Source organism: Hibiscus syriacus, unplaced genomic scaffold (assembly GCF_006381635.1).
Source record: "Hibiscus syriacus cultivar Baekdansim isolate YM2019G1 unplaced genomic scaffold, ASM638163v2 tig00117027_pilon, whole genome shotgun sequence".
Lineage (NCBI taxonomy): Eukaryota > Viridiplantae > Streptophyta > Magnoliopsida > Malvales > Malvaceae > Hibiscus > Hibiscus syriacus.
In genome coordinates this window covers 252,626-268,533 of record NW_024063530.1, presented here as the reverse complement: position 1 = coordinate 268,533, position 15,908 = coordinate 252,626, and the positions used below count along the sequence as shown (strand labels likewise).

General features: G+C 34.0%; 1 pseudogene; it reads right to left on the bottom strand.

Annotated features, from left to right (window-relative positions):
* Window positions 1-647: 647 nt before the first annotated feature.
* On the bottom strand, window positions 648-14,805 carry LOC120196151 (annotated as a pseudogene).
* Between the last annotated feature and the right edge of the window lie 1,103 nt (window positions 14,806-15,908).

Below are 15,908 nucleotides of genomic sequence, written 5' to 3'. Positions count from 1 at the left end.
AAACTTGAAAGTTTAAATAGGTATTTATCCATATATATTTTTTAATAATAGAAAAATTGGGGGCAGTGACCCTCTCGAACTATATGTAGTTTCGTCCCTATTTAACCATCAACACTTAAATCTATATATATAATTTTCAATATTTATATATTATGTCAAATTATTTTTACTTTTTTAATAATAATACAAATTTTAATTGTTAAAATTAACTAATAACTGAAATATAATTGAATCTAAATTAAAATAAATCCTAAATAATAAAAATAATGATAAAACTTGTTGGGGGAATAAAAGGGTTTTGTCGATGTATAGAGAATTACAATTGGCGATAGGATGTTCATTAACCAATGTTGTTATGTTGCAAAAGATTGATTATAAAGAGAAGATGAAAAAAAAGAATATGATTATAAAAGGTATCAATGGTCTCTTCAACTATCTAAAAATATATTTATAACGATCTTTAGTATATATATCATTCGTAGAATTATTATGTTTATTTATAGTTCAATAAATTTAAGAGATTTATTTGATTAAACATTAAATTTTTTATTTTAATAAATCACGTGGACGTATCAAAAATTTATTTATCAAGATTTTATTTATGCATTCAAATTTCGGATAAGTTCACAAGAACAATAATCCACCACTCAAGTTGATATTGAAACAAATGCAATTATCGGACTCCTCACTCGATGTTCACCATCACCCCACACCAAAGAACCAGACACCATAGATTCATCCGTTGTTCCTTCAACTATTATTTCAAAAGACAGTTTTTCTTCGACCGATGTGAACGACATAACTTCAGGGTTAACTCGGATTTTCAACGTACCGGTCGGAAAACTCACGTTTGCTCTATAAACTGCCGTCGGAAATCCCACATTGGTAACAGTTCTATTGAAAACGTGGCTAACGGAAGAAGAAGTGAAAACGGCGAACGAAGGGTAGTTTAGATCTGAAACCGTTCCGTTTGTTGCTTCAGGGCACGATGTTTTGTCCCCGGTAACTTGTTGAAGAAACCGAGTTCCGTAGCCTTGTCGTCATAAGAAATTTATGTAATCAAGTTCGTCGGAATAGTAGAGTAAGTCTGGATTTATAGCTTTGATTGGATTTAAATGTCCTGATCCGTATGCGAACTCATCATCCGAGTTAATACCTGGACTCATTGGAGAGGCTGCAATGGAAATTTCCAATGAGATGTAATTTAGGAAATAAAATACACTCAATTTTACTAACTAAAATATTGTTACAAATAAGTAAATAGCAAATAAATATAAAATGGAATAATGATATTAGCTAATATAAAATAATTTTATTTTTTAAAATTTATTCATATTACTAATTTAATTTTAATTCGAAATAGATCGATAAATTTAACTCTTCATATATATATATATATATATATATATATATATATATATATATATATATATATAAACTCAAAAGTTTTATATTATTTTCATGTTATTTTTCTAGTTTAATAAATAGTTTATATAATATGGTGTTTTATGACAAAATACAATTATCTAATTGTTATTTTAACTCAATCAATTCATTTGAATTAATAATATTACAAAAAATTGATGAAAATTTTAAAATATAAAGAGTTAAATTTATTAATAGTTTGAGTTCAAATTAAATTGATAGAATATATAAAGTTTAAAGACTAAAATAATATTAGATCTCAGTATCATATTTACAATAATATTTTAGTTAAGTTATAATTTTTAGAGAAAATATATATAATATATATATAAATTGAAAGCAACGTAGATTACCGATGTTATGAGAGCAGATTTGAGAGTAGGAGGAGACAAGGTGGGATGTAAATTATAATTTTTTATATATAATAATATTTTAGTTAAATTATAATTTTTAGAGAATAATATATATAATTAAATAATTTGATGTAAGTTTTTTATATATAAATAAATTGAAAGAAACAAACGTAGATTACCGGTGGTCATAAAAGCAGAATTGAGAGAAGAAGACCAGGTGGGATGAAAAGATTTAATATAGGCAGCTGCGGCAGATACGTGGGGACAAGCCACTGAAGTTCCCGAGACAATGTTAAATGGAACCAGTCTATTGTCCCCAGTCCCCATAACTTCACTTACCGATGAACCCCCAGATCAAGCAGCTACAACAGTGCTGATGTAAGCAGTTAGTTGTGTAGTTAGGAAGCTGTTAGTTGTGTAGTTAGGAAGCTGTTAGGAGCAGTTATTAGCTGTTGATTGTTAGCTGATTGAGTGGTTATGAATGCTGTAATATCTTGTATATAAGCAGTAGTATAGTTCAATGAAAGTCATGGATCTTGATTTGCGTTCTTCAATATTGTTACTTCCTCACACAGTGGACTCAATAAAGTAGTTTTTTAAACTGAAAGGATCATTTTATAATTTTTAATAATTGAGAGACCCAACAAAGTAGCATCCTATAGACGATGGAGCATTTGTGTACTTTACCCGGTCATATATTGACAACAATCAAATGCAATCAGTAACAAGAAGATTCAAATCCTATCATATTGGGCTTAAGAAAACACGACACAGTAACCATAATATTCCCCAGAAATGAACTAAATGGAAATGTTTGCATTACTGTAATTGATATTGTCAAATGATTTTTATTCCGGAGAAAATTAAATTTTTACGAAAAAAATGAAACCTAAATTACTAATTACCTTGTCGAGTTTTGATATACGAAAATCCGGCTGCCGTCGACCATATCGACATGTGAAGCAGGCAAAGGAAACGAGTATGCAACATCTTTGGGTTCATTGTCACCAAACAGTTCTTAAATGATAAATATGTGTTGCAGTCCCCTTAAATATAATTTTAAATTGATATTAAAGGTTTAATTTTAGAAAGAATTTCTATATATTTAAAGATCATACACCATACTTATCACAGAATATTTATTATAAATTATTCGAGAAAAATAAAATATCGAAATAACATAATTGATATTACCTTGATGAAGCTGGTGCAGAATTTCTGTTGGGTGCATTTCGACCAAAAATTATATGGTACATTTCATTCTTGAGATCAAATGTATTATTAGATACACCCTATATACAGGTAAGAAACAAATATTTGAGATCGAAGGCATTGTAAGAGCACAAATAACTAAATTCCCTGATTATATTCAACATATTCGAGTTTAAATATTAACAACCGTTTCTAGTGATATTACCTCGTAAATCATGCCATTTCCAAGCTTAACTTGAGTGAGAAACTTTCCATCGATGGTCCATGGTGAGAAATTCGTGGTGGTTGCTCGTCCGGGACCTTGATTACCTGCGGAGGTCACTGTCAAAATACGATTTCTCATTGCATGAAAAGCTCCGATCGCAATTGAGTCTCTGAAATTATCGTTCGCATCCAGTGATCCGACTGATAAAGATATGCTGTCGACCCCGTCGGCAACCGCATCGTCAAATGCCGTTGGAATGTCATCGTCATAACAACCGTCGGACCAGCAAATTTTGTACACCGCAATGCGCGCTGATGGAACTCCTTCACGAGCTGATGCCGAACAGGTTTGCTCGATTAACTAACCTTCCAGCAGCGGTCGATGCAGTGAAGTAAAACAAACATTTATCATAATTGTCCGGTTTTTAGGAAATTCGTAAATTATTTATCTTTTTTTATTAATTTAAATAAGTACAAAGCATTATCTGTTTAAATATTTATGTTATTAACAAGCATACTTATTGCAAGTGAAGTTGGTGGTTGTTTGGCAACTGCCTTTCCATTTATCAGGAGGCGGACGAGTCCTTGGTCGTTAAAACTTTTGGATTCGGGCCAAATTCCAGTGTCTAGAACTCTGATGATAACATCGCTTTCCGAAGTTTGTCTTTGGACTTGTTCGGAGAAGCCCACGAAGTCCCATGATCTTGTTCGCTGTAATATTCTCTTTTCATTTGGAAACACTGATACCACACCACTCATTCCTAAACGATCAAAAGTTAGTGTCGCAACCGTCTTTCGGTTGTGCCCGGGATTGGACTTCGACTTAGAAAAATGTGGATTGGAGTCGCCACCGATCATTTATTTAAAAATAAATGGGTTGATCGGATATCTTATTTCTTACCTGATCTGCGTCTTACCAGAAATATGTCGGGCTCGGGAGTCGGTTACGGTCAAGGAAGGATTAGCACCCTTAAACCGCCCTTTCGGTACTACGTAATTTCCAGTTGTCTTAATTACGAAAAATAACAAGTTAAATTAAAATGTAAAGTTTCGATCCTAATTACTTACCCTTGATTGATTTGAAAATATCCTTTAAAAAAATCGAGAAATGTGTTTGATAAACAAGGAAAAAAAAACAAATAAGATACAAGGGAAAAAATAAAATAAATAAAATAAATAAGTAAGATAAGAAAAAAAATAGTAAAGTAATAATTATATATAGTAATATTAGATTTATAAGTAAAATATTAAAGAAATATATATATATAATAATAATAATAAAATATAGTAAAAAAATAAATGAAAATAATTTAATATATATATATATATACATATAATAATAATAACATGAATAATAAAAATAAATGAATAAAATATCCATATAATAAATAAAGGGACTAATATAGATTTTTAAAAAGCTCTTCCCCTCCTTTAACCAAAAATCAAACCGGTTTTTAAAAATAAGCTTAGGGGTAGATCTAGGTTCGAAACTTCGAAACCCCACCCATTTTGGTCATTGGCGCAACCCACGTTTTGGGTTATTCGAACCAAATCTCAAGAAAAATAACGTGCACATGCAAAAGAAAAAAAAAGAAAATGCTACATTTTATTTCCTTTTCGAATCCTTTACAATAGTTTTGCCTTTGTATCTTCCCGTGCTTTCCTCTATGTTTTGTGTGTAAATCGTGTGTTACAATGGTGAGTTACAATGGCTATTTATAGTGCTTGTGGATCCTATCTTTAGGAATTTAAATCTTAGTAGAACTCTATCCTATTTTTAGGAGTTTGAATCCTAGCAAAATTTTATCATATTTTTAGGAGTTTGAATCCTAGTAGGATGAAAATGTGTGTTGACAGCTGCCCCTCTTTGCCCATAGTCGTGTAACGGGGATAGGGCAAAGATTAAAAGACACATTTTTCGTTCAGTGGAGTTGAAAATTAACTCTGATGTTTCAATAACTCCCTGTCGAATTGAGTTACGGATGACTCCTCCATCGTGAAGTCGAGTTCATCTTGAAATGATATGAAATTGAAGCCGTAGTTCGGAATTTGAATCAGCACGTGGCTTCCCGTTACCCTTCGGTCTTCTTCTCGGTTTAAAGACCTTGGATCAGAATCGAACTCAGAAATCTTCATTGACAGATAGCTTTTTCTTGACTTAAGCTATGTTGTTTGAAAATGGTTGCTTGTCACTAAGGCACGGCTAACCCAGGTCATCTTCTCGACTTGAAAACCTCGACTGCAACCGGAAAGTAGTGCGATTGATGTGTCATCGAGCTGAATGGAGTCGAACTCGACAATTTTGATGGCAGATAATCCTTCTTTGAGTTGGATATCCTTCGTCGTGAAGTTGAAATCCAAGTAAGTAGCATTGTTCCGAGTCCAATATCCTCCGTCGTGAAGTTGAAATTGACTCTGGAACCGGGAAATTGTTTGTTGACAACCAGCCGTCCTTTCGTTGTGAAGTTGAACTTGTGTTGTCTCGAGTCCAATATCCTTCGCTGTGAAGTTGAAATTGACTCTGAATGAAATTTTGTTGACAAGCAGCGATCCCTTCGTCGTGGAGTTGAACTTGCGTTGTCTGGAGTCCAATATCCTTCGTTGTGAAGTTGAAATTGGCTCTGAGATTGGGAAGTTGTTGTTGACAAGCAGCGGTCCCTTCGTCGTGAAGTTGAACTTGCGTTGTCTGGAGTCCAATATCCTTCGTTGTGAAGTTGAAATTGGCTCTGAGATTGGGAAGTTGTTGTTGACAAGCAGCGGTCCCTTCGTCGTGAAGTTGAACTTGCGTTGTCTGAAGTCCAATATCCTTCGTTGTGAAGTTGAAATTGGCTCTGAAATTGAGAAGTTGTTGTTGACAAGCAGCGGTCCCTTCGTCGTGAAGTTGAACTTGCGTTGTCTGGAGTCCAATATCCTTCGTTGTGAAGTTGAAATTGGCTCTGAAATTGAGAAGTTGTTTGTTGACAACCAGCCGTCCCTTCGTTGTGAAGTTGAACTTGTGTTGTCTCGAGTGTCACGATATCCTCCGTCGTGGAGTTGAAATCGCGGATGTTTGGCTTCGAGCTAGACATCCTTCGTCGTGAAGTTGAAATATATTCTCGAGCAAATTGTGTCGTTTCAAGAGAAACTGTCTCAAGGGAGACAAAATTTGTTTGAAGGAAAACATATTCAAAGATTTCGTTAAATTGTTTTCAAAGTTTATGTTTGGAGAGAAACTGTCTCAAGGGAGACAAAATTCGTTTCAAGGGAAACTATCTCAAGCGAGATAAAATTCATTTCAAGGGAAATGTTTTCAATGTTTATGTTTCAAGAGAAACTGTCTCAAGGGAGATAAAATTTTCTGTTTCGAGGGAAACTATCTCAAGAGAGAGAAAAAAAATCATTTCAAGGGAAATGTTTTCAATGTTTATGTTTTAAGAGAAACTGTCTCAAGGGAGACAAAATTTTCTGTTTCGAGGGAAACTATCTCAGGAGAGAAAAAATTAATTTCAAGGGAAATGTTTTCAAGAGAAACTGTCTCAAGGGAGACAAAATTTTCTGTTTTGAGGGAAACTATCTCAAGCAAGATAAAATCTTCTTTAAAAAAAACAGCCTTGAGTGAAATGAAATGCCTTCTTTCGAGTGAAAACGGTCTCAAGCGAGACAAATCTTGTTTTAAGAAAAACGATCTTGAGTGAAATAAATCTTCTTTTGAGAAAAACAGTCTCAAGTGAGACAAAGTATATTTTAAGAAAAACAAATTTGAGTGAGATAATCATCTGCATTAAATGAGACTGTCTTAAGTGAGACAGTTTATATTGGAAATGTTGAATCTGGAGATGAATGTCGATCTTTCAATCTGTCGAGTTGGCTTTTAATCTCATCTTCTCCTGAAAGATCTGTAAAATGTATATTGATGTAACTATCCTGATGATGTATGCTTGATGTATGCCCAAATGAAATTTATTTGCTGTTGAATTTGCCCTCAAGGGATGAAAAATCAAGGTTTTTATTGCTCATGATGATGAATTCAAAGATGCGAATTTCATGCGTCATGTATGTACGTATTGATGTATATGTTGAGATGTGAGGGGAATGGCTGCGTGTGCAGTCTTCATTCTGACTTAATTTGTCTTCATTTCCACCAGGGTGTACTCTTGCAGACCTCAAGACAATTTTTCCTTCCCTTATCAAATTTTGCCCCAAAGATGGTTTCCTTTGCCTCTGTTTCGATCTTGAGCTTCGGAGCGATATTTGTTGAATTCCAATATATGCTTCCAGAGAACTTATCTTGTTTGAAAATGCTTTTCTTCTTTCAAATTTTCAAAATTTTGAAAAATATCAAAAAAGAACTTTTGAAAAAGTTACCTCTTTCTAGGTTTCACAATTGAAGCAAATCATAAAACATGAGTTCATTGGATATCAAAAGAATCAAACACTCTTTTAATCTTTGATAGCTGCAAATATTTGACAAATATCAAGATCGAAAAGTTGGTCTAGAGGTGGGTTTGTTTCATCGATTTGGTTATCGTGAAGATCATGGCATGCCCTTCTTTCTTGATTTGGTATTTTGATCAGAGGCGAACAAAATGACACAACTAGCATAATCAATGACTAGACCTTTCAGAACACTTCTGTTTCAGTTCTCTGAAATCTTCCATTTGTTCAAGTTTCGTAAGCTCTTCTAACAAAGGTAGTGCATAAATATCGATATAAAAAATGAAATTCTTGAGTGCTCATGTGAATTTGACTATAACAGGTGTTTCTCAACTCCCTTAGTCTATTATTACCAAAAATTTCTTTTTAGATGAATTTGATTTGTTTTGCCATTGTCTGGCTAGCCGAATCTATAAAGTCGGGGCGTTCAACCAATTGCTTTATAGGGACAGCTTATAATCACTTTTATCAGGTTTAACTGAAGGGTTCATCTTATCACAAAGTCTTTGACCTGACAAAAGCAGTGGAGCAAACACCGAATTGCCAAGTGTCCGAGCAATGTCATGATTTGAATGTAATCTATTCATAAAGCCAGGGCTTTCGAGTTTCCTCTATAACCAATTGCCTTAGTGGAATAGCTCATCTTTAGAGGGACAAATCACTGAAGGGTTCGTCTCATCACAAAGTCTTTGGCCTGACAAAAGCAGTGGAGCAAACACCGAATTGGCAAGTATCCGAGCAGTGTCATAGTTTGAACATAATCTATTCATAAAGACAGGGCTTTCGAGTTTCCTCTATAACCAATTGCCTTAGTGGAATAGCTCAGCTTTAGAGGGACAAATCACTGAAGGGTTCATCTCATCACAAAGTCTTTGGCCTGACAAAAGCAGTGGAGCAAACACCGAATTGCCAAGTGTCCGAGAAGTGTCATAGTTTGAACATAATCTATTCATAAAGCCAGGGCTTTCGAGTTTCTTCTATAACCAATTGCCTTAATGGAATAGCTCAGTTTTACGGATTTAATTTCGTAAGATTGTCAAGAAGAACCTGTTATAGTCTAGGTGTTTTTGAAAGTCAAGGGATCTCATCTTTAGAGTTCAATTTCCAAACAACTGACCTAAACTAGATTTGCTTACTCGACTATTCCATCTGTGGAGATCATTATCATCCCTGAACATCATAAACAAGGGTATAAACCAATTAGTTTTGCAATCTCATGTGCTAGTTGCCCTATTCTATTCGCTCTTAATACGTGTCTGAATACCAAACCTTAGATGGACTCTTCATGAGAAGAGAAAACTTAGCTCGGTAAGAGAAAAATATGTAGTCTGATGTATCTTTTAAATTAGGACCAAGGGGTCTTTGTTTTGCAGGGTTCAATCTTGTCATTTGTCAAAGATTTACAACCTCAATTATTAAACAGTTTTTAATTGAGGTGATATTCAAGGAATTCAAGATTAAAATTTGCTCATCTCCTAAGAAGGAAGCATTTTATTTAAAATGTTTAAACGTCAAGTGACTTAAAAATGTTCACGCATAAGAAGTACGAAAGAAAAACAAGTTCAAACAAGATGATATACTTGATAATGCAAAAAAATTCCTAATGGATGCCCCATATGACTCTCGATCAGAATGCCCCATTACATATTGAAAGTGAATGCCCCTGAATCGATCAGATCTTGGACCTTACGTTTCAATGCCCCACAATTCTCAGTGGTGTGCCTTGAGCTCCCAATATGATAGATGCATACGACGTTAATATCATGACCTTCAGGATATGGGGCCTCTCTAGGTTTGGATTGAACTAGAGTCACAAGATTTTTCTCAACTAGCGTTGGGAGTAACTCCTCATATGTCATTGGGATTGGACTGATGCAAATCTTTTTTTTCCTTGGTCCTCTCTGAGTTTGTTTAGAAGTACTAGAAGGTACAACTGCAACAGTTTTTGGACTTGAGACCGTTACACCTTTGTTGGCGTTGTAGGTACTGACATTGTTGATATCTCCCTCAATTTTTCCTTATTTTATAGCTGGCTCGATCATCTTACCAGCCATAACTAGATCTGAGAAAGTTCCCGATGTAATTGCCACCAGGCGCCCGAAATAAGGTGCCTTCAGGGTCTGTAAAAACAGCTTTTTAATTTCATTTTCATCCAATGGTGGATGAACTTGGACAGGAAAATCCCTCCAACGCTGTGCGTATTGTTGGAAACTTTCATTGTGCTTTTTCTTCAAGCTTTGTAGCATAACTCGGTCTGGTCTCATATCGTTGATATGCTTGTATTGTTCCAAGAAAGACTTGGCTAAGTCTTTCCATGTCTTGATATGAGTTCGACTGAGCTGGTTGTACCACCGGATAGCTGAACCGGACATGTTCTCTTGGAGGAGTGGATCAGGAGTTGGTCATTCCCTACATATCATGTCATCTTCCGACAGAACATAGTGATATGGGCTGAAGGGCAGCTGTTCCCGTCGAACTTCTCAAACTCAGGAACTTTAAACTTTGGTGGAAGCACCAAATCTGGAACCAGGCTCAGCTCCATTGTATCCACTCCATAATCATCATGGTCCCCTTGGACCATCTTCATTTGATCTTCTAACATCTTGATCTTCTTTTCCATATTCTTTTCCTTATCCTCCTCGTCAAAATCCGGGACATGATAGCCTTTCGGATGAGTGTTGGTCGCGGAAGCTTGTATATTTGCACCAGATATAGCTTTCCCCTTGATAGCATATGAGTCCTCATGTAATCCAGGTAAGATTTCAGGTGAGACAACCCCTTGTGGGGTAGGTGGTATAGTTATCCCTTCCGGTAAACCTGCCCCAAGCGCACTGGTCTGTTGTAAGCCAACTAACTTGGCAACGATCTGATCAACCAAATATTCTTGGTTCTTCATGATTTTATTCAGAGTACTCAGACTAATCTGGTTTATCTTATCTTCAAGTTCTTTCTGCAATTTTGTCATGTTCTCCTCGATTTGAGCCATTCTGGCCTCCATTTGTTTTTTTCTTTTTCAAGTGGGTGTTATGCGGATGATGTATATTTAATGTCTATAGTGGTAGACTTGGTGTTTTCTCTTTCGCTTTCTGAGACATGTTCTGTTTGTTAATACGAATGTAAAAACATGGAAAATATAGAAATAAACATGAGATATAGAATGCAAAATATGCAATGCATGATGTATGTAGCTTAGAGGCACTGATCCAGAAAAAGTGTTCATTATTATAAATAATCTTTATTCAGACAAAAATATCTTATCTTGTAAGAGACATAAAAACAATCAAAGGTACACTCGGATTAAATCATCTAAACCCTGAATAGCTTCTAGTAGATTGACAAGTCTTCTGCCTTCATCCGTTACTGGTTGAATACCTTGTCGAACCACTCCGGCTTCCCTTGCCAAGCCATGAAGATGATGGGCTGCCTTCTGTACTTGATCTAGGAAATCTCGGATGGTTGCGTCTCTGGCCAGTGTACTCTTGAAAGGCTGACTTTTGGTGTGCTTAACGTAGACTCGCCCTAGTTTGATGTTTTCATAGTGTAGCAGTGTTGTGTATTCTTCGATAGTAGGTACCATGTCCTCCCAGTTAAAAGTGAAACAACTGTATCCCGGGTTCCAGAATTGGACCATGGCTCTAATCAAGGGCTCATCAATCCTAACGTGAAGTAAAAGTGCAATGTCACCGTACCGTTGGCTTAACTTCTGTTTCCGATCATTCTTCCAACTGTCCTAGATATCTCGAAGCTCCTGCACATTGTTCTGTTTTAGGCTGATAGATGCGTACCTAACCAACTCTGACACATAGTTTTCTTGAAGGTTGCCTCCCTTTTCTTTCTGAGTCTTCTCGGACTATAGTCGTACCTCGGGGTTCTTAGTCTCTTGTATTACAACACCTTTGTCCATTAATTCAGATTATTTTGTGTAACAAACACATTTTTGGTAGATCAACACCTCTTTTAAATGATGCAGGTGATGAAAACAAAATAAAAGAGAACAAAAACAAAAAGAGTTAGTGAGGTAAATCAAAATAATAAAAATGAAAAATCCTACCTCACATGATATCTATCCCTCATGCTTATTATTCCTACCCGGACATGATCTCTATCCCGTAAGTTGGTTTTGAACAAGTCCTAACCGCATAAATTTCTAGTTCACATGCTTTGAACAGAAAGTAAAGCAGGAAATAATTCTGGTATCCTAGGGTTTGAAATGAGGTCTTGGGGTGGGCCCTAACTCCTTATAGTCTTCGGGTTTAGGTTCTAAAAAAAGGTACCCGAGTTCTCCTTGCTGGTGCCCCCTTGGGCTTACCAGCCCTTTAGTCCTAAACCCATCACAAGCTTGTGTGAACTAAGTTAAACTCGAGAGGACACATTCCCTTATGCTCATACGGAGAATAAATTCACACGAAGGCATAAAGTATATGAATCCCGAAGGTTACTTGCTAGGCCCATACGATGAATAAATTCACACGAATGCGTCGCTTTCACCCCACTTAAAACGGGTTCGGAGCTCGGGTATAGAGCCTTTAGATGAAAAAAAGAAAACTTTGAAGGCTGAAATCATGAAAAAATGATTAGTCCAACTATTTACTCGAAAATAATCAAAAGTAAGTAAAAATGATCGAAATATTACCTTAAAATTTAAACTTACCCTTTTCGTTAAAAAGACAATTGTAAATTACCTTAGCCTGACTCACTTATCGTCCCCAGCAAAGTCGCCAAGCTGTCGCAACCGTCTTTCGGTTGTGCCCGGGATTGGGCTTCGACTTAGAAAAATGTGGATTGGAGTCGCCACCGATCATTTATTTAAAAATAAATGGGTTGATCGAATACCCTATTTCTTACCTGATCTGCGTCTTACCAGAAATATGTCGGGCTCGGGAGTCGGTTACGGTCAAGGAAAGATTAGCACCCTTGAGCCGCCCTTTCGGTACTACGTAATTTCCAATTGTCTTAATTAAGAAAAATAACAAGTTAAATTAAAAGGTAAAGTTTCGATCCTAATTACTTACCCTTGATTGATTTGAAAATATCCTTTAAAAAATCGAGAAATGTGTTAGATAAACAAGGTAACGAAAACAAATAAGATACAAGGGAAAAAATAAAATAAATAAAATAAATAAGTAAGATAAGAAAAAAAATAGTAAAGTAATAATTATATATAGTAATATTAGATTTATAAGTAAAATATTAAAGAAATATATATATATAATAATAATAATAAAATATAGTAAAAAATAAATGAAAATAATTTAATATATATATATATATATAATAATAACATGAATAATAAAAATAAATGAATAAAATATCCATATAATAAATAAAGGAACTAATATAAATTTTTAAAAAGCACTTCCCCTCCTTTAACCGAAAATCAAATCGGTTTTTAAAAATAAGTCTCGGGGTAGATCTAGGTTCGAAACTTCGAAACCCCACCCATTTTGGTCATCGGCGCAACCCACGTTTTGGGTTATTCGAACCAAATCTCAAGAAAAATAACGTGCACATGCAAAAGAAAAAAAAAGAAAATGCTACCTTTTATTTCATTTTCGAATCATTTACAATAGTTTTGCATTTGTATCTTCCCGTACTTTCCTCTATGTTTTGTGTGTAAATCGTGTGTTACAATGGTGAGTTACAATGGCTATTTATAGTGCTTGTGGATCCTATCTTTAGAAATTTAAATCTTAGTAGAATTCTATCCTATTTCTAAGAGTTTGAATCCTAGTAGGAAAAAAATGTGTGTTGAAAGTTAGAAAACATTTTCAAAAAAAGAAAAAGATGAAGATCCGTACTCAATCCACGATCATAAGCTATTATCCATTTTCCGTGAAATTCACCTTGCCCAAAATATAGATTTAAATCTTTACAAGGTGAGTTGATGGTATTAAAGAAATCATGCTCACTCACCGGCGATTTTCCGTGCTTCGTCCTCCGTTAACTCCACCACAAACCCGTTAAAGCTTCTCTTGTAGTTACGGAGCACCGATATCGTAATGGAATTACTGATTCCATTACATTATACAAATGGTTCACAAAGGTTTTAATTTCATCCTTGTTGGACTCCAAGTCTTATATTATCTTGAATGATCCAACAAGTCTTATATTATCTGAACTCAAAGATTTGAAATAAAAATATATTCTTATTTTATAAAAAAATATATTTAAGAAAAATATTGAATTTGAATAACATGGCTTATTGATTAATTTACTATTAATTTATGTACCTGCCAAAGAGATCTTGTAGCATGCTGTTATGAAGTGAGGCTGTTAAACTCCCAACTTTAGGCAAATTGCCCATGTATACAACATAGCTCTGCAAATTTTGAGGTTTAATATTCATGTTTGACACATTTTTTAATACGAACAAACAAGGTAAGGATAAGGATGGATGCACGGTTTTCTATTAGACTGTACGAGTTAAAGGACTTTATTAAAATTTTAGAAATGTAAAATTAGATTACCAATATAAAAAAAATATCAAAATTATATGACAAGAAATTTTGAACATATCTACCTACGAAACTCACATCTGAATTTGAGTAGTAAAAGAAGCTTTGAATGATAAAAGGCGAAGCGAATAAAAAAATAGGGGGAATTACTGAATTATAAGGTCTTTAGGTAGCTAATTGTTTCCTTGCATTATATTAACGTGTATCTTTATAATATTTTAAGGATCATACTACATTTTTGTAAATTTAGGGGGACCTAGATGAAATTTACCTTTATACTAAATTGTATCTTAAAAAGCTTTTAAGGAACCAAACAACAATTTTCTCATTTAAGGAGAAATTTCTTGACTTTACCCTATTAGATGAGTGGAAATAGACAATTAACCAAATAAAATGAGAATATATTTACCGGGAAAAAGATAATGAGTTAATCTCAGCCTTATATTTTCACTCATCCAACAGTCTTAAATCTGTGTAAAAAAAAATCACGGTATAAATAGATCCCAACATATTTTCGTAGTGACATTCAGATTTAAGTTTATATAAAAATAACTTAAAACAAATTCAAACATGAAAACTTAAAAAACAAAATTAAATACATCTATATTAAACATATTTCTATTGAATCCGAGTAAAATATATAGCTTTGAATCGGATTGAGACGCACCGGTGGTCGCAAGAAGAGCCGAGATAAGGCCATGAAAGACCAGACAATGAAGAAGATATCATCTTTGGCCTTCCATTGAAACAAACATGAATACAATATATACACACACAAAAGAACGGTAACACTCGTATAAAGAAGTTTTCAACTGTCAAAACTAAAAGCAATCTAATCTTTGAATAATATGCCATTTGGCTTTAATCCATTGCGAAATTAGAAATAATCAGCGTGTAATTCTTATTTTTTATACATTTATTTGAAGATGGAAAGTGATGTTTTCATTAATTATTATGTATGTTTACAATACGAAATTTTTTAGAATAATTAGAATTTAAATTTTATTAATCGAACATGCCAATTCAAATAAGAATAACAATGGCATCTTAACTCTCAAAGTTGCGGTCAAATAGTGCAGGAGACACGATCTTTGCTGGCTTTACCCAAAGCATGGGTCAACTTATGCCATTAGTCCTTATTCAGTGTAGGTTATGGATTTAGTCTTTATTTTCTAGTTTGATCATTTTAATATTTGTACTCTTTGAATTATAAACTTTTATTTATGATCCGAAATGGTATTACAGATAATATGATTCAATTATAGAGAAAAAAAACGATTATATTAGAGAATATGAATTAAATTTATAATTTACACATAATACCCAAACTAATAGTATTTAGCGGATACTGTATGAGCCGGGATCAAATTTTCAAAGTTGAAAAGTACATGAACTAAAAATGACTAAATAAAAATTGTTTGTCACCCTCAACCTGTCTCCCTCTTTGAAACGCGGGACAGAGGGACAGACGCATTTAGCTCTAGGGTGATTAATTTAGGATAATTACAAATAATAGTATTTATTTTAAATATTTTTAATTATTTAACAATGAACATTAAAATAATTTATGGTTACTAATGCTCGTATTTGAAACTTTTAAAAATAACAACCAACATTTAACCGCTATGATCAATTGATTTATGCGACACACTTATTGTTTTAGATGGATAATTAAATATAGATCAATATATTAAAATAAATAGAAAAAAATGTATACCTTTTTGTTGAAAAAAGAGTATTAAATTCTTTTGGAGATCAAAATTTATAATTTTGGACCGCCACAAATAGGGCAAGATATTCTTCACTATAGCATCTTATGATGTGTTCGTTGTCATAAATACGCATC